This window comes from Hemicordylus capensis, chromosome 5 (assembly GCF_027244095.1).
Source record: "Hemicordylus capensis ecotype Gifberg chromosome 5, rHemCap1.1.pri, whole genome shotgun sequence".
Classification (NCBI taxonomy): Eukaryota; Metazoa; Chordata; class Lepidosauria; order Squamata; family Cordylidae; genus Hemicordylus; species Hemicordylus capensis.
The window spans coordinates 193665471-193690586 of record NC_069661.1 but is presented as its reverse complement, the minus strand read 5'-3'; the positions used below and the strand labels follow the sequence as shown (position 1 = coordinate 193690586).

General features: G+C 44.7%; 1 protein-coding gene across 9 annotated transcripts in view; it reads right to left on the bottom strand.

The window, feature by feature from the left end:
* Window positions 1-25116, bottom strand: part of NAV3 (neuron navigator 3) — an 840967-nt gene that overhangs the window by 739005 nt on the left and 76846 nt on the right. For 2 of the 9 annotated variants that reach the window (XM_053252185.1, XM_053252194.1), the window contains exon 1: window positions 8140-8451. The exons of the other annotated variants lie outside the window; for them this stretch is intronic. The gene's annotated coding sequence lies outside the window, so the exon portion shown is untranslated. Of the gene's footprint in view, window positions 1-8139; window positions 8452-25116 lie in introns of those variants that run through there. 9 annotated transcript variants of the gene reach the window in all.

Sequence of the window (25116 nt, the reverse complement as noted above, 5' to 3'; positions counted from 1 at the left end):
AGAGTGGAATATTCAGCTTCATGGCAACGGCAATGACTGAGAACAATAATTATGATCTACTTTCTCAGGGGCAACAAGAGCTTCTCAGGTTCCAGATTTTATTTGAACGTATGCAAGTAGTTATGTGCCCTGGGCAAGAGATAATTTCTTTCTGGAAATGAAACAGCACTGGAAAAATGTCTTTCTGAATACTATGTTATCACATTTATATCCACTTCCCTTCCAGGAAACTCAAGGAGGCAGATCCGACCAGCAAAAGCCATATGTACCGTCCCTAGGTTTCTGCATTATTTGCATTCAAACCCTGTTCTGGAGCCTACATAACAATAACGCTTACCACTTGCATAACTCTTGAGTGTTCAAAGTGCTTCACAGATATATTGGTCTGGTTCACATAGTTGTTCAGTTCTAGGCTTAATGTGAGGTGCCAACATAACATGACTGTGTGATCCATGCCAAGGTGGCTTATGGCCCTCGATGAATCCAAGACTCCCACCTTGGCATAGGTTCACACAATCATACTAATGTTGGTAACCCACATTAAACCTAGATTTAAATGATTGTGTGAATCAGGCCATTATCTTGTTGTAATTGTCACAAAAACCCAATAAGACAAGTATTCTCAAACTAGGGTTTGATTCTCAAACATCCCCAGAATTTGTTGGACTACAACTTTGATCAACCCCAGCCACAATGGCCATTGAGACCGAGGATTTTCAGAGATGATCAGATGGGGATGATTGTTGTCCAACCACATGGAGTTGTCGTCCAACAACATCTGGGGAGCCAGTAAGCAAGTATTATCCCGATACTGCAGAAGTACAGGGGCCTGGGGGAAGAACAGCTTGCTTTATGAATTTGTGCCTAGTGAGCTTATAGCAACAACTGGATTTGAGCCACAGAGGTTCCAGATTCATAGCTTAGTCTCTTAGCCACTGTGCTACACCAGATTACAGCATGAACATCTTGTGTAAATTACTGAACATTGTCCCCTGAAAGGCTAGTTCCACCTCTCATGGAAGATTCCTAGACAATCGAGGAACAAGATGCAATAAAGAACACAAGCCCTTTTCTAGTTCACTCATATATTTCTCTCCATTCCAAGGCAGATAGCCATGTGGACAAGTGGATATCATGCTACCTAGACTCCCAGTTGCATGACTGAAGGGCTGGGACTATATTACATGTGTAGGAACTGCATCTTCAGCAGTACATCTTGACTCAGTTTATCTGCTTGCAGTCTCTTAAGGAGGCTGGGAGGCCAACAATGCAGTGAGGAAAACCTATGGGCAGCAAGTTAAGCTTGTCTTGAGGACACCTTATTGGAGCCTGCAAACTTGATCCCCCTTGCTGGCAAAGACAGGTTCCAAGACTTATAACCAGAACAGCCTAACGTCTGAAATCTCATCTGCCACAAAACATCTTAGACACTCAAAGATCACACTAAGAAACCATTAACGAGCAAATCTTTATGGCCAAAGTAGCCTCTAGGCATGCATGTGTTTGAAGGTGCAAGTGTTTGAAGGTGCATTCCTGCTTTTAGTGCAACCCCAGGATTTTACAACTTTACACACAAAATATCAATGAAATAAACATTCAAACGATCCCCTTCCTTAAAGTATCCTTGTTTCCCTACAAAGTTGTCCTACTCCAGGGGTTTTCTATCATATATGGAAACAGGTGACATGTGTAGAGCAGAGTGCACACTGCTGAGGCATGTGTATGGGTTCTCTCTGGACCATATTTAGAAAGATGTTTTTGAAAACTCTTAACCTTCATTTAGCAATAAGAAGGAATTCAACAAATGGAAATCACAAGTAACACTGTAACATTTCGTTATCAGAATCATCAGCATTTCCTTTTTCTTTATAGAAGAGTTTCTTTTCCCTTATAGCTACATACAGAAGCAGGTAAAGGTAAAGTGTGCCGTTGAGTCAGTGTCGACTCCTGGCACCCACAGAGCCCTGTGGTTGTCTTTGGGAGACTACAGGAGGAGTTTACCATTGCCATCCCCCACGCAGTACGAGATGATACCTATCAGCATCTTCCTATATCACTGCTGCCTTATATAGGTCTTTCCCATAATCTGGGAAACATACCAGCAGGGATTCGAACTGGCAACCTCTGGCTTGCTAATCAAGTCATTTCCCCGCTGCGCCATTAGGTGGCTACAGGAGGAGGTAGATTACATGAAAGGTGAACATATGGAGCTGCCTTCATAAGAAGTCAGGCCATTGGTTCATCTGGGCCAGTGTTGTCTCCTCTGATTGCTAGTCTTAATTGGAGATGTCAGGGACTAAACTTGCAGCCACCTACAGGCAAGCCTTGTGTTCTACTATTCAGCTGGATGCCATTTTGGAAGTGGTGGTAATGTTTACTTGCACAATGCTGAAGCATGTGCTAAAAGGCAAGTTATCAAATGCAATTCAATCTGGACACTATACTTCAAAACCAATTAACATTTTTCTTCTTGCATGCAACAAGAAACACATACCAACAAAGTCACCAAAAAATCTATTTTATGGCATTTTACAAACCTCAGTCACCCAAGAAAGCTCACTGTATCTATCACAGAAGTAAAAAAAGACAGGATACTGGTACGGGGCAGGGGAGTGTAAATTTAAATAGTTACTTAGCAATAAAGTGCAGTGATCATTTTAGTACTTTTATAAAATATCCCATAAAACATGCCACTAGACTCTATAGCAAGGGTAAGAATGATCCGGAACATCCTAGCACAGTTAGGTACTTGCCAAAAAGAAAGAGAAAGAGAAATGGAATAGTGCTAAAAGGATTCAATCCCATCTACTCTGCCTTACTCCAAGCATGAGATTGCAGGTAACAATGATGAACAATTTACAGTTCAGCCACAGGAACCATACAGTCAGCCCATTATCTGGCAATCCATTTCTGTGCAGCCTTCTTTGGCAAGCATGGTCTTTGTTCCAGCAAGCAATGTGGGTGTATGAAAACCTGCTTCTGCACAAACATTACTCCCAATAGATCCAGAGGTAAGAAGATGCCCTTACCTCTGGACTTCTGGCCGAAGTCCAGGGCCTCCACACAACCTGGGCCCTCCCCCCCAAATCCTCCTTAGTTTGTCCCGGGTGGTGTGGTCATGTTAAAAATGTGTTTAAAATACTGTGTGTGTGTGGGGGGGGGGGGTGTTCCAAAAGCCTTTAGATCCAGGGTCCAAAATTACCTAGTTGCACCTCTGAGATCAGGCCATCTGTATGCCATGGACTAACTGGTTAAACAAACTGAATCCAGCATGATCAGAATTCTATTACTTATTATATTCCTGACATTTGAGTCCTTTGTAAAGCATGCTGCTTAAAAGAGAACCAAAGCCTTATTCTTCAAAAACACAGTTTGCATGAATGCTAACTTTCTGCACATGTTATGCACTAGAGGACATCCATATACATATGTATATTAACAGGGCTTTTCCCATATCAAAAAAACATCTGTTGCATCAAAGGTGTTGTCTATTTCCTGATCATGAAGATACTGAAGCAAAGATGGAAAAGGGATTGCACCTCAGGGACAGTACATGCTCTCCATGCAGTAGGTCCCAGGTCCAGTTTTTGCCATCTCCACTTAAAGGGTCCTCCTAACTAGTAAGAATAGGAAAAACCTCTGCCTGAGATGGTAGAAAGTCATCACTATTCAGAGGCTATTGCACTGGGCTACACAGCCCAAAAGCATTAGTTTATTTTCAAGAAGCATTGGAAAAAGGTCTTTAATATATATATTTTTTTTTTCCCCTTGTAGAAAGCCAAAAGAAAACATGCATCCAAAGCTTCAAAGCAATATAGGATCTGGTTTTGCAACAGTGGCTCCCATACCATAATACTTAATGGGAGAAAATGGTCTAGGTTTCAGCAGCATGGGCTACCATGAGGAGATTCTCGCGATCCACCAAGAGCGGGCTAAGGGAGCCTAGCCTGCTTTTGGAGGATCGTGTGTTGCCATGGGAGCTGCGCGGCCCCCGCCAACAAACCCTCCTAATTCCCCCTCCCCTTAGATGAGGTGAGCAGAGCGAGCGCTCTGCTAACCCCATCTCTTTGATTGTGTATTGCCGCACCATGACAACACACAAGGAGATCCCCGCCAGGAGGCTGAAACAAGCCTCCCGGCCCTGGGGGTCTCTCCAGGATGTTCCACGCACTCGCACAGGGAATCCTGGAACTTCCGGCGGCCATGCGTCCCCCAATCCTCACAGCTGCTGCAGGAATGATCGTCTGCAGGGAGAGCCCACTCCGCCTGCAAACCCCATTCAGGTGAGTCTCACTGATCATGAGACTTGCCTCCATTGAATATTATACTTGAATTTAGAGGTATTAAAGATTTTGGACACAGGCCTAACAGCTAACCAAGAATTTATTTAATTCTAAGTACATCTATTTCAGACTTGCTTCCAAATGAATATTTAGGATCAAGATATCGGTACTCCAAAGCTTACATAAACACTTGTCTTTCCTCAGCTACCACAAGCACAAGAGTTGGGCATCTCGCTAACTAGGCAAAGATGTCCCCTTTTAAAGTGGTGCCACTCACGGTAGGGAGAGCAACTGTCTCTATCCAACACCAGTGCAGCATCTTTCCCACACCTGTTGCCAGTGTCTAGCTTGTCTTATTTTTTAGATTGCAAGTCCTTTGGTGACAGGGAACTATCTTATTCCTTCTTCTGTATAAAGAATGTTGAGAACTTTTTGCTGAAAAGTGATAAATAAGTAAGAGGAAGAGTCAGGCCTCTTCTACCATACCATCCTGCCGCAATACATATCATCATAGGTGCTACTAGTAATGATGGCTATATCCTGTCTCCAGGTTCAGAGGCAGTCCCTAAATACCAGTTGTGGAGTATTTCCAACTACTGAATACCAGTTGAGCAACAGTAGGGAGAGGAGTATGGTCTTCATCTCCTGCTTAGGGGCTCCCCCCCCCCGAGACATTGACAATTGTGGGAAACAGGATGCTGGACTAGGCCATCCTTTGATCTAATCCAGCAAGGCTCTTCTTATGAAAACCATCATCTCCCTATGCACAATGGGAGGAGAACTGGTCTTGGGGTAGCAAGCAGGAATTGTCCCCTTTCCTAAGCAGGATCTACCCTGGGTTGCATATGAATGGGAGACTACATGTGAGCACTGTTAAGGTATTCCCCTTAGGGGATGGGGCTGCTCTGGGAAGAGCAAGTGCATGCTTGCATGCAGAAGGTTCCAAGTCATGTAGAGAGCCAGCGTGGTGTAGTGGTTAGAGTGCTGGACTAGGACCAGGGAGACCCGAGTTCAAATCCCCATTCAGCCATGAAACTAGCTGGGGGACTCTGGGCCAGTCACTTCTCTCTCAGCCCAACCTACTTCATAGGGTTGTTGTGAAAGAGAAACTCAAGTATGTAGTACACTGCTCTGGGCTCCTTGGAGGAAGAGTGGGATATAAATGTAATGATGATGATGATGATGATGAAGTCCCCTCCCTGGCATCTCCAAGATGGGGCTGAGGAAGACTCCTGCCTGTAACCTTGGAGAAGCCGCTGCCAGTCTGTGAAGACAATACTGAGCTAGGTAGACCAGTGGTCTGACTCAGTATATGGCAGCTTCCTATGTTCTACAAGACCACTTTCCTCTATAAAGTTCAGTACATCTTTTCATGCAATATCCCCCCAAACACTTTGAATTTTCATGTCCAATGTCAGCTGGGGAGGGGGAAAGGTGTGTGGATGTGTGTGTATACATGTGCATATATGCCCTTTATAAAAATCAAATACATATTTCCTCTCTTGTGAGTCACTACAAACAGGTTGGCCATTCTAACCTTAAGGCACTTCAAAATCCCATTGGTAACACTTTCCCCACATGAGCTAAATAATAAGGCAATCCATTAAGGCTGCAATCCTATGTAGACTTACCTTGGGGTAAGCTCCACTGTACACAGTTGGGCTTACTTCCCAGTAAACATTCATAGGATTGGGCTGCATCTTCATAGTAATCTAATTACGAGCCCAAAGAAACCAAATTAGCATTATATCCAATGATAATTTTGTAATCATATCCTCGGTATCTTTTTTACTCTTTTCTGAATGCAAGACCATTAGGCCCAGAAGTCAGGGCTCACTGGGGTGGGGGGAGCAGGGATCCCAGGAAGAGTTGATTGGCCAGTGCAGTCAATGGGTGGGGCGGGGAGCAGGGATCCCAGGAAGAGTTGATTGGCCTGTGCAGTCAATGGGTGGGGAGGGGAGCAGGGATCCCAGGAAGAGTTGATTGGCCAGTGCAGTCAACGGGTGGACTAAAAAGTCAGAATCAGACAAGACTGCCAACCTTTTCCCAGTCAAGGCCCTTGTCCACTCCTTTTAACAGCTGTCAGGCCAAAGCCAGCCAAAAAATACCAACCCAACCCAAAATGTTGCAGAAAGCATCACTTGCTCCATTTCCCCACAGGAGCCAATGGAGGAACTAGAAAAAATATCTAGGGTGGGGGGGCACAGAAGTGGCAAAGTGCATTTCTGTCTGGACAAGCAAGCTGTGTCCCACATGTTAGATTTCTGAAACAGAAATGGGGGCAGGCAGGGTCAGCTACTTTTCTAAGGGGATACTTGCTTGCCCCCACCCTGTTGCACCCCCTTTACAGGTGCTTTGGCAGAGAGAGAGAAATTACTAAAATATCCAATTAGAGGGGGCTGATTTTCTTCTTTACCCTATGGAAATGGGGACTGAAATCCCCTCCTGTGGCCGTTGGTGTCTTAGACTGTAATGCTGCCCCGTGTCCCATCTCTCAGCACTCAGGTAGCCCGCAGTCCTCAGCACCGGATGCACGCAGCCGGGAACCTGGGGGGCGCTAGGACTCGGAAGCGTCCAGGCAGGCAGCAGGGATGCAGGAACTGTAACCTAGGCAATTAACAACAGGCTGCTTTCTTCTACTTTCGCCCCCTCCCCTCCTAGCTCTCCCTCTCTCACATCCACAGCCAGCGCTTCTCTTCACGCCCCCCTCCACCCCGACACCCAAACTGTCAGCCTCTGCTTTGCATCTCCTCACTTCAGATCCTGCTGCCACCCTGTGCGCCTCCTCCTCCTCCTCGCTCGCTCGCTCTCCCCCCAGCAGCCCACACACCCCTAATGCCGCCAAGCCTCTTGTCTTACGGGGAGGATGGATGTCCAACGTTAACTCCTTTTAAATGACTGCTTCGGGGAGATCAAGGTGCCATCTATCTCCTCCCAGAGAAAACGCTGATCGCCACAATAGTCTCTCTCAAGGCGGGGCGGGAGTGGGTGGGCACTATCTTTTCGCCCGGGTGGGAAAGAGGCAAAATTTATTTGCACCTCCGCTCTCTGAAAAAAGATCAATAAAGTACGGCAAACGTGCCGATCCTCAGCTGCCGGCCGTGGGGTGGGGAATGAATGGTCGCGGTTTTGCCTGGGTGCTCTTCAGGATTGTAGGTTTTGAGGCAAAGTGCATCATGCATTTGACTCCCCGCTCCTCACAAGAGAAGAAGAGAAAGCGGGAGAGAGAGACCGGCAAAGAAACGCGGCGAGCGGGGGGGGGGGGGGGACGGGGACGAGAAAAAGAGAAACTGGAAAATGGGGCGGGGGAGCGTATGTAGGAAGGGACAAACAAAGAAGGTAAGAAAGCGTCATCCGCGCATTCGCTGAGAGCCCCCGCGCAACACATCGCCATCCTAACGCCTGCAAAAGCTGCCCTGGGCCAAAGGTGCTGCTGCTTTGCAAAAGCCTCTGGAACAACCGCTCCGGGTCCGTAAAGTGGCTAGTCCATAGTATACTCCTCCGCCACAGCATGAAAGGTGCATCATCCCCGGCACTAGTGCCTGCCCAGACCTACCCCTTGCAAGACAATAAAGGGAGAACAGGATCGCTTTTAAAACCCTGTTCTCACATACACCCCACCCGGCCAATTTAAAAACAAAAAAACAACCCGTATTGTTAAGGGCGAAGGACCAGTACAATCACAGGAAATTGCATCATTTCTTTAATACAGGTAAACTGAGACTCGGTTCTATTTTTAAAGAGAACTTTTGGAGCATATAAGTGATAACCGTCAGAGAGCAAGAGAGACACATCCAGATGAATATTGATAGAGCCTCGAGACGTGTCTAGGACCAAGGGTTCACCACAGCCTTACCTGTCAAATGTCATCCTAGAAGTGTTGGGAGAAATCCTCAGTTAGCTAAATTGCACCACTTCAGCAGGTTACTATGGAAATCGTCTTCAGGATCATGCGAAACAAGCCACCTCCATCCTCTTCCACAGCCACGCAGGAAACTGAGCTCAGAGAGCCAAAATATACCACAGGCTCTCTATTTGTGTGTATGTCTGCCTCTGTCTGGAGGAGTCACGCTGCCTTTTCCTTCCTCTCTTTCTCTCTCCCTTCCTCCCCCAGAGGACTCAGCGGGGTGATCAGATCTTCTCCTTACTGCCAGAGCCAGGAAGTGAAAGGACAGTCTCACACCAGCAGCCCCAGCCCAGGGCTTTGCAACGAGAGGAGCTGTTTCCTAGCCACACAGCTGGAATTTAAAGGGGCAGCGGCACTTACTGATTTTCCCCCTTTCTGCCTTGGAAAAATGCAACAGTGACCGTGATGGGGGGGGGGGTCGAGCATCGGGAGGGGGTCATGCACAGGAAAGTTTCCAGCAGGAACAATGCAAAGCCCTTGTGGAAATAGAGGTTTCCATGCAGGTTAAGGATCTATTGTTTATCTGCTAATATTCCTGCTTATGCATTATGAATGCTTATCCAGGAACTGTTACACAGCAACACCCAATGGCTTGAGCAAAATGAAGCCATTTAGAATAACAGAGATTTTGAAAACTTGCCTGCACCAAAGACCTGACCATTTAAATTGGGGGCGGGGTGGAGAGAAAATGATTGAAAAGTGTAATTCTGAGCTATTAAGGCCCAAGAAAGGGTTGACTGTGTGAATCCCAGGATAACACCCAAAGCCTACTGGGAAACATGGCACCTATATCAAAGGCAGCCTGAGAATGGGAGGTCTGGATACGGAGTTTAAAAGCACACCTGAGGGATTGTCTAGGTTCTGAACATAATCTTAAGGGATTATCTAGTCTTTTGCTGCAGGTAGAACAGAATGTACACTAGCCTAGCAAAGTGAGGGAGACTTTTGTAAGGGACACTAACTTTGCATCATTTCTCAGAAGTAAGTACCAATAAGTTCCATAGGACATACATAGAATTGTACCCTTGTAGCCCAATGTAATGCATGCTTATTTACTCAGAAGTCCCACTGTATTCAGTGGGGCTCATTCCCTTTGCCTACAATCCTCTAGCTACCTGAAAGTAAGCACAGTCAAACTCAGGGGAATTTACTTCTGAGTAAACATACCTATAGCATCAGGTTGCAGGAGAATACATTTTAACATTGCATCTGTCATTGACTCTCATATTGTTACTGTGGAACAAAGAGCAAAAGGAGCCAGCGTGGTGTAGTGGTTAGAGTGCTGGACTAGGACCGGAGAGACCCGAGTTCAAATCCCCATTCAGCCATGATACTTGCTGGGTGACTCTGGGCCAGTCACTTCTCTCTCAGCCTAACCTACTTCACAGGGTTGTTGTGAGGAGAAACTTAAGTATGTAGTACACCGCTCTGGGCTCCTTGGAGGAAGAGCTGGATATAAAATGTAAATAATAATAATAATAATTAATAAAGGGAGACCAATTTGAAACCCAATGATGAGGGGGTTCAGGATATAACAGTCAAGTTACTGAATCCTGGCCTAAAAAGGTTTTCTGTGCAAGCAACACAAAAGATTGCCAACTGTTTTTACTGATCCTGTTCTTAAGTCTTAAGTCATCGTCAACAACATAATATACAGAAATGCAGGAAATATGCCCCCCCACCACAATATAAAGATAATGGTGGGGAAAGCTTCACCCGCTTAATGTCATGTCAGGTTGTTGTTAAAGGTACAGGAGCAGAAAAAAGAGTTCTCACCATACTGGAAATGTGCAATCTAAATGGACATTTTTCACCCAAGACAATGTTGATGAAGGGAGGCAGGGGGTGCTTTATTCTCCCCCTCCCCACCTCCTCACTTAGAAACATTTAACTTCAGAACATAATTGGACTCTCTATGCTGCCATTGCTGCTAGAAGCTGTGTGTACACCTGCTCCCAACCAGACACAAAGAACAGCCAGAAAAGCTCATCAGGTGCCCATTCGCTCAGATTCCCAGCTTTGTCACAATGCATAGCAAAACCTAGCCCTCACGGAGACTGGGATCAAAATAGCAAAATATCCACAGATGTGTTTTCCACAGTTTATTTCTTACACCTTCTGAATATGTGCCATCTTGTGTTTGAGAGGATGGAGGAGAGAGCCCATCAGTGGAAGACTTTCTTCAAAGACGCTCTTCAAGTTCCTGGCTAGCAATCAGCCTTAGTTCCCTAATATGTAAACCAGGAGAAATTATGACTTGCCTCAAAGAGTTTTGGTAGATAAAGGAGACTATAGCTGTTCCGAACATGGAAAGCACTCAGGGGCTCACAAATTGTCATAATGTATGTTCATTTCTGTACCCTTTAAAAGACTATCAGGGAGACATAGAAATTTGATGAATAAAGACTAGATTTTTCAGCACAAAACAATGAATGACATTTTATATCAGAAATCACAGAATGTATGTAACATTATGTAACATGCCCAAACCTGCCTGGCAGCTATTCTGCTGACCATCATCACCTGTAAACCCATCTCCCAATCACTGCCCAAGCTGCTGTGATATCATAAGAGCATAAGAACAGCCCTGCTGGATCAGGCCCAAGGCCCATCTAGTCCAGTATCCTGTTTCACACAGTGGCCCGCCAGATCCCGCTGGAAGCCTACAGGCAGTAGTTGAGGGCATGCCCTCCCTCCTGCTGTTACTCCCCTGCAACTGGTACTCAGAGGCATCCTGCCTTTGAGACTGGAGGTGGCCTTTAGCCCTCCAACTAGTAGCCGATGACAGACCTCTCCTCCATGAAGTTATCCAAACCCCTCTTAAATCCAGGTTGTTGGCTGTCACCATATCTTGTGGCAGAGAATTCCACAAGTTGATTGTGTGTTGTGCGAAAAAGTAGTTCCACTTGTTGGTCCTAGATTTCCTGGCAATCAATTTCATGGGATGACCCCTGGGTTCTAGTGTTATGTGAGAGGGAAAAGAATTTCTCTCTATCCACTTTCTCCACACCATTATATAGACCTCTATCATGTCTCCCTGCAGTCGTCTTGTCTTTTTTCTAAACTATAAAGCCCCAGGTGTTGTAGCCTTGCCTCATAAGGAAGGTGCTCTCATAAGAAAGGTGCTCTAGTCTATATCATGTGCACAAACTGTGGCAAAAACAGCCATCTAGGCTAAACTTTTTTCTTCTTCTTTCAAATATGCAGCCGCTATGAGAGCCCCTCACCTGAAAATTCATTGAGTTCTTTGAGGTGCAGAGTTGGTCTTGCAGTAGCGAACATAAATTCTCCCTTTTGCTAAACAGGATTTGCCTTGGTTTGCATCTGGAATGTGTGATTACATGTGAGCACTGTCTGCTGTAAGATATTCCCATTAGGAGATGGTAACTTAATGATAGTGCATTTGCTTTGCAGGCAGAAGACCTCAGGTTCACTCCCTAATATCTCCAGGCAGGTTGGGAGAGACTCCTGGCTGAAACCTTTGAGAGCCACAGCCATTGCCAGTCAATGTAGACAATACGGAGCTAGATGGACCAGTGGTCTGACTTGGGATGCTTGCTATGTTCCTATGATAAATGGAAACTTAAAATTAAGGCTTGGTGGGAAAACACTATAAATATCTACACCAGAAATCCTGCAGTCTGCTCTGTTTCCGTTCCTGACCTTTATTTGGTTCCTTGTTTCTTCCTTTCATCCTTCTTTCAGATCTCTGAAGAAAGTACTACTCTGTTCTTGCTGTTTCTGCTGGGGATTTGCAGAAACCCCCTGAAAAATTGCACTTGTCTCATAAAAATGTTTCCTTTTAAGTTTTCTGATGTTTTTCCTTAGTTAAAAACAAAAAACAAAAACAACTTGGAATGTGCTTAGAATGACCACTTTTTCAAAATTTCAATTTTCAAACAGTTTCTGGACTATCTTTCCAGAACATGGTTATGCTATCTCCTAGGTTCTAGGTAAACTTTCCCCTGCCTTTTATTTTATTTTTTTTTACCCCCTCAGTTTAATTCATAAGGATATAAGAACAGCCCTACTGGATCAGGCCCCAGGTCCATCGAGTCCAACAACCTGTTTCACACAGTGGCCCACCAGATACCTCTGGGAAGCCCAAGACAAGAGCAGTTACTTCTCTGCAACTGGTATTCAGAGGCATCTTGCCTCTGAGGCTGGAGGTGGCCTATAGCCCTCAGACTAGCAGCCATTGATAGAACTGTTCTCCATGAATTTATCTAAACTCTTCTTGAAGCCATCCAGGCTGTTGGCTGTCACCACATCTTGTGACAGTTAATTCCATAGGTTAATTATGCATTGTGTGATAAAGAACTTACTTTTGTTGGTCCTAAATTTCTTGGCAATCAGTTTCATGGGATGACCCCTGGTTCTACTGTTATGTGAGAGGAAGAAATATTTCTCTCAACTTTCTTCACAACCATGCATGATTTTATAGACCTCTATCATGTCACCCCTCAGTTGTCTTTTTTCTAAACTAAAAAGCCCCAGGTGTTGTAGCCTTGCCTCCTAAGGAAGGTGCTCCAGGCCCCTGATAAACTTGGTTGCCCTACACCTTTTCTGGTTCTACACTGTCCTTCTTAAGATACGGTGACCAGAACTCCAAATGTGGCCAAACCATAGTTTTGTATAAGATATTAGCAGTTTTATTTTCAAACCCTTTCCTAATGATTCCAAGCACATAATTGGTCTTTTTCACAGCTGCTGCACATTGAGTCGACACTTTCAAGGAGCTGTTCACCATGACCTCAAGATCCCAATCCTGGCCAGTCACTGACAGCTCAGATCCCATCAGTGTATATGTGAAGTTGGGGTTTTTTGCCCCAATATGCATAACTTTATACTTGTTAACACTGAACTGCATTTGCCATTTTGTTGCCCACTCCCCCAGTTTGGAGAGATCCTTTTGGAACTCCTCGCAATTTCTTTTGGATTTCACTACCCTAAATAGCTTGGTGTCATCTGCAAATTTGGCCACCTCACTGTTTACCCCAACTTTAGATCATTTATGAATATATTAAAAAGTCCCAGTCCCAGTACAGATTCCTGGGCAATCCCACTTCTTACTTCCCTCCATTTAGAGAACTGTTCATTTATATGTATCCATTGCTTCCTATTCTTCAACCAGTTACCGATTCCACACATGAACCTGTCCCCTTATCCCCTGACTGCTAAGTTTTCTCAAGAGTCTCTGATGAAGAACTTTTTCAAAAGCTTTTTTGAAAGTCCAGGTACTGTATGTCAAGTGAATCACCTTCATCCGCTGTTGACACTCTCAAAGAATTCCAAAAGGTTGGTGAGGCAAGATTTACCTTTGCAGAAGCCATGCTGATTCTCCCTCAGCAGGGCCTGTTCTATATGCTGAATAATTTTATCCTTGAGAATGCTTTCCATCAATTTGCCTGGAATGGACGTTAAGCTAACCGGCTTGTAATTTCCTGGATCCCACCTGGATCCCTTTTTGAAAATGGTGTTACATTGGCTACTTTCCAGTCATCCGGTACAGAGCCTGATTGCAGAGATAAGTAATATATTTTTGCAAGGAGGTCAGTTTCACATTTGAGTTCTTTAAGGACTCTCGGGTGGATGCCATCTGCCCCGGCAATTTGTTAATTTTTCATTTTTCCAGAAAGTTTATAATGTTATATCTCATCACCTCTATCTGACTCAGTTCTTTAGTCTCTATCCCTGAGAAGCGCAGGTCAGGCACAGGTATATGCTAGTATCCTCTGCTGTGAAGACAGATGCAAAGAACTAGTTTAGCTTCTCTGCAATATCTCCATATCCTCCATAATAATCCCTTTCACTCCTTCATCAGTGGTCCAACCACCTCCTAAGCAGGTTTCCTGCTTCTGATGCATTTAAAGAAGTTTTTGTTATTCCCTTGAGGCTTTTAGGTAAACGTTCCTCAAACTCTCTTTTTGCCTCCCTTATTGTCACCTTGCATTTCTTTTGCCAGAGCTTTTGTTCTTTTCTGTTCTTTTCATTTGGGCAAGCCTTCCAATTTCTGAAGGAATTCTTCTTCCCCTTTATAGCTTACTTGACTTTACTTGTTAGCTACGCTGGCATCCTCCCGGACTTTCTGGTACCATTCCTCCTTTTTGATATACATTCTGATTGGGTTTCTATTATCGTGGTTTTAAATAAACTCCTTGCATTCTGATGTGAAGTTACTCTCTCAATTTTCCCTTTCAGATTTCTTTTCACCATACTCCTTGTTTTAGAGAAGTTTCCTCTAATGAAATTCAAAGTGTTTGTGTTAGACTTCCTTGACTAGTCTCTCTTTGCATGTATGTTGAGTTTGATCACACTACGGTGACCGTTCCCTAAAGGTTCCATGACACTGTTATCTCACACCAGGTCCTGGTCATCTCTCAGGATTAAGTCCAAGGTCACCTTCTCTCTGCTTCGTTCCATGACCCACTGTTCTACAGTACATTCAGCATACCTAGAAATTTGGCCTTTTTGTCATTACCTGAATGAAAATGAATTTATCTAGTCTATGAACGCTTTCTCATGACTAATGAGAAAGGGCTACCCTGTCTTCGGGGAGTAGGCCCAGAAAAGTTTACCTCCCCAAAGACAATTCTCCGGGTTTCTCTGGGCAGGCAGATCACCCGCCCAGACAAGCATGGGGTGCTTCTGGTGGCTCCAGGGGTCGAGGTGTTGGGACGCATTGCCTCGCATCGCTCTGCCCCCTGGAAATACCATAATAACCGTGTGAGCATGCGGTGCATTATGGGGATCCCCCCTCCCCTCCCTGGGCTCCCCGCAGTCTGGCAGCCACCCATGACTGCTAGCAGCCACAGCTGACAGATGATTTTTAAAAACCGGGGTTAGGAGAGCGCTCGCTCTCCTAACCCCCTTTTAGAGGGAGGCTTCTTGGGTGGGTTTGCTGCTGTGGTACCGCCAGGACCAGCCTGATCCCGGCACTTCACACGTGCATGAGAAACTGGGCTGGGCTCCCTTAGCCCAGTTTTGCATGCCCGTGTGAATGGCCTCTATGTGTGGGTAATTGAAGTCACCAATTATTACAGCTCCTCTCTCTTTGACACGTCCCTGATTTCCTTCTGCCACTCCCAGTCACTGTCAGCATTCTGATCTGGAGGGCAATAGCATGTCCCTAGTACCACACTTCCTTTCAGGCCTTGTATTGTCACTCACAGAGTTTCTATGGAGGACTCCAGTCTTCCTAGGTTTTCTAGCTTGTTAGATTCTATCCCTTCTTTAACCTAGAGCCGGGTCTCACGATCAGTGAGACCTGGTTTGGTGAGCTGAGCGAGGAGAGCAGGCTAAGCCTGCTCTCCCCACAGACGACCATAGCAGGAGCCCTGGGTGGCCGGATCAGCCGCCCACACGATTGCCAGTTCCATGACGGAGTCGGTGGGGGCTGGGGGAGCGGGGGCCAATTGGCTCCTGGAAGCTCCAGCATGCCCTGCGCAAGTGCGCAGGGCATGCTGGCGAGACTCCCAGAGCCAGGAGGCAGCTTTTCGCCTCCCCTCCAGGGGTCTCCTCGTGAGTAGCTGCGGTGCGGAGCCGTGCCGTGGCTACTCACGATAAAAAAACTGGGTTTGTGGAGCGCTTGCTCCGCAAACCCGGTTTTATGGGAGGGGTACTTGAGCAGGTTACCCGCTCTAGAACAACCGGGCTCACAGCCGAGCCTGGTGGTTCACACGATTGCAGAAAATTGGGCTATTTGATCCAACAACACAGAAACAGCACAAAACATAGTATAAATAGTACAAATCCATAATGTCAGAATCTTCATGGTACCATTAAGTATAACTTGGACCATCTCAGACCTAATCTTACATGCAGTCGCACAGAATCTGGCCACACACACAGTGTTATGGGGGCATAGCAATCAGCTAAAAGATAAGAGGTGTATTCATCATCCGTTCGATTAGGCATGTTTAATAAGAGAGGAGAAATAAGGGAAATACAAATATCTCTATAAAATGAACCATATAAAAGAACAGGAGTCACAGACTCAATGGCCTGACCACAGGGATAAATCCGGCTGTTAAAGTGAGCTTGTTGATACCTGCCCTCCAACCATGCAGATAGATGCCTTCAGGGTTACCAACTCTTCAGAAAGACAGCTCTTGTGCATTCAATAGTTTTGGGCCTACGGGAATGATCAGGTAAAGCCTTTCAAGGCTTTAAGAGATTAATATACCATCAGGTGATGGCTGGAGCGTAAGCTGCTGTTCAAGGTACAGGAGCAGGTGCTAGTTTTAAAGTTGGCAAGCTTACAGCACAAGCATAGGTTACAATTTCTAGCTCACTCTAGAGGGTCTATACCGAATAAGCAGTTTGGAGGTGGAACTGCTAAAGGATATTTTAATGAAATGAAATCTAAAAGTAAAGTTAATAAGATATAGCAGAAGGTAGCTAATAATGTTAAGGCAAGCTAAATGATCAGTTACTCAATTTTCAGTTAGCTGCTGCATACTAATGACACTACATAAGCAGATAGATTATATGTTTGCCATTAGCCAAATCCAACAAAACGTAATTGAACCACACCTAAGTATGAGCTATGCTGCTTCATAGGCTTGTAAAACAGGGCTCTTAACTTTAATAAGCAAAACAACTATACACTTGGGAAAGAAGGCTTCAGATAGCAGGACTTACTTATAAAACATAAGATATTATGTAATGACCAAATTGCGTGGCACAGAAGACCATGCTTAAATATCGCAGATTTGATGGCACATTTAGTAACAATGGCTGATGTCCAGTGCTGCAAAACACAGGCAATGCCAACCCACTCATACAGCTGTGGTCTTGCAGTGAAGAGCTGGTCTTGCACTTTTTTGCAAATACACAAAGACTTTGAGTAGCATGCCTGCACTCTGGAAGGACTAGTTAGATTGGAAACACATCATTTCACCAACAGTGACATGTTTCCAATCTAACTAGCGCTTCTGGAGTATGGGTGCTCTACTCAAAGTATTTGTGCTCTTGCTCAAGATGCACTTTAGTGTGAGCCTACAGCAGTGCAGATGGATCAGGTCCACCCACATTATGCTGTGCTGGATGTCAGCCACTCTATTTAATGTAATTTGCATTCCAAATATGAATAGCCATTTCCTGTTTTTGAGATTTTTACTTCCAGCTTTTGAGCCTTTGGAATATATCGCCACTACACTCCCCCACCCCCACCCCACCCCGATTTATAAGGGTTAGAAACTGAAGTCACAGTCCAACTTTCTTCATGTGGAGGACAGATTGTGGAAACTCTTAATGTGAGACCAAGGAACAGGGCACCATCACTCCATGAGTGAGAGGAAATGCTGCTCCCTGTTTGTGAGGTGGCTCCGCTGTTGATTATTCAGCCATGATAATAGAGTGCCCCACATGGAGAGATAAGACTCTCCCCTCCTCTATGACACAGTGGCCTGGTTCACAATATTATTCAAATCTAGATTTAATGTGGGTTACCGACATTGACATGACTGTGTGAATCCATGCCAAGGTGGTTTATAGTCTGTGAGTCCCACCTTGGGATGAGTTCACACTATTATGCAGATGTTAGTAACACACATTAAACCTAGATACAAACGATTGTGTTTACCAGCCACTGAGTGCCCCACGGCCCATGGACACATCTGTTCCTGCCAGAAGCATCCTGAATATTAATCCCTGGATCACTGGATACAACAGTGGAGGAGTAATGGGTTTTTAATTGTTGAGCCATGGCCTGGTGTTGCTTCATGCTCACAGTGGAAGAATGGATTATGAAAGCAGTGGCTCTTTATCAAGTAACCGGGAGGCAACCTGCAGTTCAGATGCATTTGACCTGGAAACAGGGGCATAGCAGGGTGGGAGTGGGCCCTAGAACAAAAGTAAACATGAGCCCACTCCCCTTCCCCCCACCCCACATCTTTGCTGCAGAAGAAGTGTAAGGTCAGGGTAAAAAATGAAACATTCTCTGCCCATCCTTTACTCCTATTCAAATAATATCACACGCAGGGCTGTCTTTAGGGCAGGGAAAGCAGGGTGAACACTCCAGGCCCCACTCTTTAAACCCCCATTAAAATTAACTGGAAGGGGCCCTGCACTGGCTGATTTGCCCCAGACCCTGCACCCTCTCTAAGGACACCCCTGATCACACACTCCCAGCGCATGCACACACACACACACACACACACACACACACACACACGCACAGACTGCCCTGGCTCAGAAAAATATATATAATATATATACCTACTACCTAAATATATGGGTTAGGGATGTGCATGAACCTGTTTGGAGGCCCTTTGTGTGTGCCCGTGCGCCCGTTGTGTGCATGCATGGCATACGGGTGTGCGCGCTCAAGACGGGCGCCCAGGCACCCGGTACTTCCAGCCACTTCCGGCTGAGGAGGACAACGGGGCAGCAGGGAGGTATGCTGCTGCCCTGAAGACTTTTAACAGTAATGAGTGCTGGCGGGGGGGGAGCAGCGGGAGGGGTAAGTGCACCCTCCCCCGCCCTTAAAGAGCCACCCCCACCACGTTCAAACCACCCAGCTGCAGTTCTGTGAACATCCCTAATATGGGTCCTAGAGAGGGCTCATCCTTTTTGAAACCAAGATTAATCCTCCAATCAGGAGCCAACAGTGAGTAGGGAATGAAGAGCGAGCGGTCACCAAGCCAGTGGGGGGGAGGCTTCCTCAGGTTCCTTTGTCACCCCCATCTTCTATTATAGTTACACTCCTGCCTGAAAACAAGTTCAATTTAAATCAATCAGATAATCTAATAAAGTCATTGAGTTATAGAAGTGAAAAGAACCTTTCATCTTTCATACTTAATTTCCAAGTAAAATGTAAGATCCAGAATGCTACACGCAGCAAAGGTGTTTCCTCTTTTGCACAGTATACACAAGTTTTATTGTTAATCCAAATTAAATACTAGCCCCTCATAATCGCCACTGCAGATCAGACTGTCCACTTCACACACCAGCATGTAAGGATGCAAACTCTGTTCCTTTGTTACCCTGATTCTGACTATTGATTTAAAAGAGTTCAGGGACAAGTAACCCACACTAAGTGATCTTGAGGAAACTATTTAAAAACATGAGCACAGAGGACAATTAAGTTGCTTGGGTTCCAATTTCACCATTTCATTAATGCAACTATATATAATATGTATTTCAATTCCACAGTGAGTAAAATACTGGTGCAGTGATAATAATTGTCATAATTCTTTATTTGCCAAATGATAATTGTCATAGCAGGAACCACGTACTGAAGATTCTGCCCTGTTGTTATAAGCATTGGGGGAGGGGAGTTTATTTCAATCTAGTCTTTTAACAGAAGAATCTTCTTGTTGAAAAAAAGAAGGCTGACAGAATAACCCCTAATATATGCAAGTTGTTTAACTTTGTTGAGTATTTTTTCCAGTATTATGGAAGAATTGCAATATGTTAATGAGCTATATGTTTTTCTTATTTCATATTAACAATATACTGCTCAAATGTTTTTCTAAAGAAAATACACTGGGGCAGAAAGAAAATAGGGAGTCCTAATATATTCTCACTTGTACCTCCATGCATCCTAAACAAAGGGAAATTACCTAACTGAAAGGGGACAGGAAGGGAAGATCTTGCAGGTCCTCTAGAGATGTTTCTAAATCCATTTTACCAAATTCTGAATAAGAAAGTGGTAGGCTGATTTCCAATGCAGTTTCTTTCCCATGAGATAAAAATGCATATCTTTTATGCAAAGCAGGAATTTGTTCACATGTAAATATATTTCAACAAGATTTAGGACAAATAGGAGTGATGCATTAATGTAAAACTGTAGTGTTTTGGCTTGTACATTTAAATGAATTCAGTTATCATAGATTATGTACACATGTGTAAGTGTAAAGGCAAAACAAAGAAAAGCTTACAATTGCAAAATAATAAACCCATCCCAGTGGGGTAGATATATTCAACTGATTTGAAATGACATCATCGTAGTTAGACATGTGACCTTGTCCACAAATCCTAGAGGAGTATCACAAGCATAAAGGACAGATTAGCATCACTTTCTATGTATATTAACATGGCCCTCCCTCAGCTGCTGAAAGTCATCATGTCAAACAAAACCTAGGTTTGAAAGGTGCCTTTTCTTCCCCCAAACCACATGTGAAAGTAAAAGAAATATTGTTTTTAAAAGTAACTAAGAATGTTCCAAAAGGGAGGGATTCTCTACTAGTTATTTTAATGCAGCCACAAAACACAATCTGGAATAGAACAAGCATCATTACTATTAACAATGATCACCCAGGAGGCAGAACAGGGGAAGCAGGGATGGGATATCGAGTATTTTCCCTCTGATGTCATTAATTTATAATGTCATTTTTCTATGCTCAGGATTTTCTGGTGCCACTGACATATTATCTTGGGATATAACAGGTATATAACAAGTATTTCACTCCTGCTATTATTCTTGACTACTGCAGAAAAATAGATAGGAAAAGTCATGAACTCTTAACACTTTATTTGGAACTCCTACTGATTTCATTGGAACTTCTCTCCATATAAATGTACTCCGTAGCAGAGCCTAAATGAATACAATGATTTGATTCCCTTCTTCCCTGCCTGCCCCCCTCTAGGCTGAGGAGCTGCAAATGAGGAATACTTAGAGAAAAAGGACCGAAGTTATCTCCCTGCAATGTACAATTTTTGCTGCCGCTCCCAAATATTTAATAGCTGGAGTCTTCAAAACACTCTCTCTGGAGGAATCTCAGTGAAAAGGTAGGACTCCTCGACACAGTAGTTTAAAGACAAAAGGCTAAGGGTCACGTCTAGCAAGATTTACCATCTACCACCTGGATTTGGCACTACCGTCAGTATTTTTTGTGCACTGGCTGCTGTGTGACTTGTGCTGACCCTGCTACTCTGTTTGGACTAGCAGCAATCAGTGCAAGGATCAGCACAGACCCCATGTGGATTGTGAGTGTCAGGTGTGCTGATTCAGTAGCCTGTCACTTGCAAATCCATCCACCCCAAAGCACTCAAAGATCCTTTGGTGCACTAGAGTGCTACACCTACTTGCATAAAAATCTGGTCCACAAAATATGATTGGACAGAAGTTTACATCTTGAACTCTCTTTTATACATGTTTACTCAGAAGTAAGTCCATCTGTGCTCAAGGGTGCTCACTCCCAAGCAAATATGCCCTCTAACCTCACTATGCCCTTGAGCAGTGGCGCAGTAAAGATGGGCAGAGCTAGCCGAGCTCTTTAGGCAGCTTAGCCAACAGAGAAAATGATTAACTACTGTGTTAATTAGTTTAGATGCATATACTGCCAAACAAGGGTGGAGCCACCATTGCACAAACGGGTTTGAAGAACCCGCTGCCCCTCAGGGGCCGAGCGTCACACCCCAGCCACGCCCCTGCCCCTAACATCAGGCAGAGGGACATTATTTTGGTTGCATATGGGGCTGCGTAGCCCCATTTACAAGCAAAATCCAGCCAGCCCCGCATTGGCTGTGTGGCCAGAACAGCTCTCCCTGCCTTTTAAAGGCAGAGAGCCACCTAATGGCACAGTGGGGAAATGACTTGACTAGCAAGCCAGAGGTTACTGGTTCGAATCCCCGCTAGTATGTTTCCCAGACTATGGGAAAGACCTGTATCGGACAGTAGTGATATAGGAAGACGCTGAAAGGCATCATATCATACTGCATGGGAGGAGGCAATGGTAAACCCCTCCTGTATTCTACCAAAGATAACCACAGGGCTCTGTGGGTCGCCAGGAGTTGAAACCGATTTGACGGCATACTTTATTTTAGAGTTGCTCCCGGCCATGCTGCGAACGTGGCACTAGCCAGATTTTGATCATAAACAGGGCCGCGCAGCCCCATTTGTGAGCAAAACCAGTGCCACGTTCGCAGCATGGCTAGGAGCGACTCTCCCAGCCTTTAAAAGGCAGGGAGAGCTACTCCAGCCACACTGTGAACACAGCATTGGCCGGACTTTGCTCGCAAACAAGGCTGCAAAGTTAGATAGAGGGTACCTGGACCAAGTGTGGTGACCTACTCTCCATTCCATTCATGAACAGATTGTGCAACAAACTGGCCTACCTGATCTCTGAAGTCTAGACGCAGCACTATTTCAGTGTTCATAATCCACTATCATCATCTAAAGGTCCCTTGTAGGAACAGGAGTTTGGAGATTTCTTCCCCAAACAAAAAGACTGCATCTATACACAGTCTACTCTCACATAGCTAATAGGGATGTGTGAACTGGCTTGAGTCAAACTGCGGTTCAAATTGAACCGGCCCAGTTCAGGCGGTCCGAGTTTGAACCGGACTGTCTCTAGGTTCTAAGAACTAGTTCGCGGGCTGGTTCGGGGGTGTACTTGTAAAGGGGAATCTAGTGAGTATTCCCCATTACAAGTAAAGGGCATACCCTATAGTAGTGCAGGGTGGGGGGAGAAAGGGTACTATTTACCTTTCATTTTGAGGCGGTAAGGACAGCAGAGGCAGCCACGGCGGAGACAACCGTGGAGGTAGTGGGGATTCCTCCAATGCACACACACACACCAGCTTCCCAAAGAGCAGCCCAGGCCAAAGGCTCTTCTGGAGGTCAGTGGGCGGTGGGGGGTTGGAGGAAGTGCCGCTGATGTCTCCGCCGCAACTGCCTTTGCCGTCCCTGCTGCCTCAAAATAAAAGGTGAAAAGTACACTTTCTCTTCCCCACCCTGCACTACTATAGGGAATGCCCTTTGATTGTAATGGGGAATCCTCGCCGGATTCCCCTTTACAAGTGTACCCCCTAAACCAGCCCATGAACCAGTTTGGCCCAGTTCAATGGGCCGTGGGCCGGACATGGTTCAGCCAAACCTGAGACCGGACCAGGCCAGTTCAAATCCGGTCCAGATTTGAACCCAACTAGCCAAACAGCACATCTCTAATAGCTAACCTACTTTACAGGGTTGTTGTGAAAATAAACATAAACCATGAAAATAAACATAAGCCTCTGGGCTCCTCGAAGGAAGAGCAGGATATAAATGTAAATATAAATAGCTGCTATTTTGAAACTATCTGTGTTCTTCTAACAACCTACGCAGACCATACCAGAACTCTGGGCTGCTCAGACCCACTTCTCCAATTCAGACAGCTTATCTCCATGGCAATATTTTCTACAATTCAGGAACAGTAGCTGCTATCAGCAGGGATAGCTAAGCTGACAGACCCCACAGATCTCATCAATAAGAAAGAAGCAACACTTTCTTTGGGGGCGGGGGAACTAAAACTGCTAGGCCCAGGTAACAGCTGCAGGCAGAGATCAAGTTGAAGGGGAAATACATATATATATTTGCAGCTGAGATACAAGATTTCTTTCTTTTGACTATCATATTCATAACAACTGACAGTTTGATGTCTCCTGAGGACAGACAACCAGAACTTAATATATGCAAGAGCTTAATATATGCAAGATCCCAAGATTCCACAACACTAATGGCTATTATGCCAAGGCTAATGCCTGTGTAATGTAATCAGGTCTATGCTCAACCAGTAGCAAAGTCAGAAGCACAACAAAAGCTTCAAAAACAAACAACTAATCACACCAGCAGACATGTCCATAATGTCCCTAGCAATTCAATCCTCTCCACTAGTAATTATGAAGTCACCAGCAATGCAGTCACATTAGCCATCCAATCAAAGGATGTCCCAGGATGCCTCCTAATCTAGTAGAGATACACATGCTTTTAATACACAAAACACATTTGGGTAGCCAGGAAGAGAACACAGCACCCTCTCCAGTGCAGACCACCCACAGTGTAGCAGGCAGGATGGCAGCAACTGACATTTATTTTCACAAATTTTAGGACTCCACAAAGTCTGGGATTTGAATTCCTTATTAATACAACACAGACAGCCTGCAAACAACTACACTTTTGCCAGTTGAATTGGCAAGGCCAAACAGGGAAGGAAAGCACTACACAGACAACGTCACAGTCCAGTGAGTATGGGGGGAAAGAAGACATAGAAAACCCTTGGTGTCCACAGGTGAAGAGTTCAAATCCTGCTGTGGAAACAACGGTCCTCATGAAATCCTGGCTTCATATCCTGATTTGTAAGCTATAAACTATAGCTCCTGGGCTTGGGGAAAAAATATAATTATGGTTCAACAAGCCAGAATTCCTCCATCACAGCTCTGAATCTGAGCTGAGAAGGAAATAGAGGGGGCATGAGAACACTCCTTAGGTTCATATTCATGCTCAACAACCATGGTTTGTTGATTGTGTGAACTCTGACACTCTCTGTATGTTTCTATAAAATATATATTCAGCTTCTAATGCTCATCAGAGAGGCTGTGGGCTCTAAAATAATAACTATTCTTATAGAATTAGAATGTTGGGTGAGTTACATTTATATAGCTGCAATATAATAAGAATTTCTGTTTCTCTGTACATGGAACTAGTCATTATTATCCTAAGAAAAAAGTCTCTAAATCTAGGTACTTCATATATTTTTGAGTAATGCAACATCCTATAATAGCCTGACCTTTTCAATGTCTTGTAAATTGATTGTCTGACCATGCCGGTTCTTCTTTGTTTACAGCCATGGTAACCTCAGCATAGGAAGTAACATGGGCAAAGCTGTGTGAGTCATACCGTCCGTGTTTATTATCACTCTGAATCAATGCGCCTGTCTCTTCAAGGCTGATGCAGGCTACATGTTGTGTGCCTGGGGTGCTTCAGCATGCCAGCACTGCAGGCATAATAACTACAGGCTGGTTCATAAGGTCCACCACAGGTGGTCCAATTGTGAATTTCAATGGTTGACCGGCATTGTCCGCAAATTGTCATCTCTTTGATGAATTATTATGACAGCATGATAAACCGCCAGCAAAATGGATAATGCACTCAACTTTCAGCAAACCAAATGTGTCTTGTTAATTAATGTGGTTTTGTAAACATGAAAGTCATCTGCTACT